Genomic DNA, 1,935 nt, shown 5'->3' with positions numbered 1-1,935 from the left:
TCTATGTTCCACAAAAAGAAATCATTCAAACAAGTTTAAAAATAATTTTTCTAAAACAATTCAATAGAATGCCCTAAAAACAATATTCTAGAAAATCTTTGTTGTTTTTCACCAAAATTATTTCCTATATGTATGTATGATGTGATGGATGCAATTTTTTCAAAATTTTCCTACTTCTCTTCCTAATTTTCAACATCGCAAAAACTAACATGAATAATTAGGACAAAATTGAACTAGGCATTATGCTATTCACATCATCCAATCACAACTTCTATCTATAAAATATATACTAAGTGAAATATGGAAAAATGCAACATATATAAAATATATACCAACTAAAAATGTAAAATGCATAGTATAAGCTAAGACATATATACTAGAAGAGAATGCAATGCAACAACAACAAAAACACTCCAAATATCTACAAGAACATAATAAAAAGAAACAAAAATAAAGTGCAAAGTGTTCGGAAATGAAAGTTTACGCCCCAAAAATGGCGAATCCTCCCCCACACTTAAGCGTTGCACAGTCCTCCGTGCACGAACATGATCCGGGGAGAATGTCTGTATGTTCCTCCACCTTCGGTTGGCAGATGCGGGGGCTTGGGTTGTGTAGAAATTGCCAAGTCCAATGTATGCTCGGCATCTCCCTCCTTGTCCTCCTCCTCTACTGGCTCCTTGCCTTTATATCACATCCTCAAAAAGAAGGAATAAAGTATAATCAGGAATCATAGGGCAAGTAGCACAAAAAGGTAAAGAAAGAAGCACATAAGCATCTAATTGAGGAAGGTTGCATAGTGGTGTGGTATGATGAAAAGATGAGCTGTGTGTGTATTCCAATTATGCGCGCGGTTAGAATACACACAACAGCCGGTTAAAATGGCATCCACACAATCAAAAAATAAGCATGAGTTCCTCAACTAAATGGCCTAAGATGCAAGCAATGAATGAGCATCATTTAAGCACATGCAAACTTAGGCAACTACAACAAGAGTGAACTGAATTTAGGAAATATTGGATATTGAAGGTGTGCAAGTGAAAGAGCAAAATTGATATAAAATAGCACAACAAACAATAACTAATACAATGATGAAAAGAAAATTACTTATTCATCCTTTGGAATACTAAAATAATCACATGGTTTAGGTGTCTGTTACAAAAAGGTGACAAACTTGATAGAATCAAGTTAAGTCAACTCAAACAAATGCAAAGCATTAACAAGAAACAAGGACCTTGTGATGTGATTATATTGACTTAAAAACCATGATGAACAAGCAACTCAATTCAATTCACTAAATTTCATGTGCACTCATAAAAGTTTCACCTAATATGCAACAAAATGTAAGTGTGCAAATCTAATTAGGTGATAGTAATTGAAGGCAAAGTATAAGTGCATTGATGAAATTCAATCAAGAAGCAACCCAATCAAATAATAAGCAAACACTTGCAACTTATTCAATTAACAAACAACTAAACTAAGACTAATATAATTACTAAAATAAAAATGAAATGCAATGAAAACTAAGTAAAACAAGCAGAAAAGCAAGATAAAAGGAAGAGAAGAGAAGGGTGAAGGGGTGTAGAAGTGCGTTAGGGCTTATTTCAATGTGCAATAAAAATTTTTACCAAAACAGCTCCTGTGCGTACGCAAAAGTGTGTGTGCGCACGCACACTTCATGAAACAACGGAGATGTGCGCTCGCACAAAGTGTGCGAGTGCTCCGAACAGAGAGGGAAACAAGACATGTGCGTACGGACAAAACACCTTTTTTTTGGGTATGGATCATGTGTGCGTGCGCACACAGGTCCGTGAGCATGCATAAGAGTGAAAAGAAAAGGGGTTTATGCGCACAGGCTGTGCCAACGCTCCTAAGAGAGGGAGTGTATGGACGTGTGTGCTTGCACAAAGAGTGATCATAAGGGGACGTGTGCGTACG

Source organism: Arachis ipaensis, chromosome B8 (assembly GCF_059453495.1).
Source record: "Arachis ipaensis isolate K30076 ecotype BB chromosome B8, ASM5945349v1, whole genome shotgun sequence".
NCBI lineage: Eukaryota > Viridiplantae > Streptophyta > Magnoliopsida > Fabales > Fabaceae > Arachis > Arachis ipaensis.
This window is presented reverse-complemented; position numbering follows the sequence as displayed.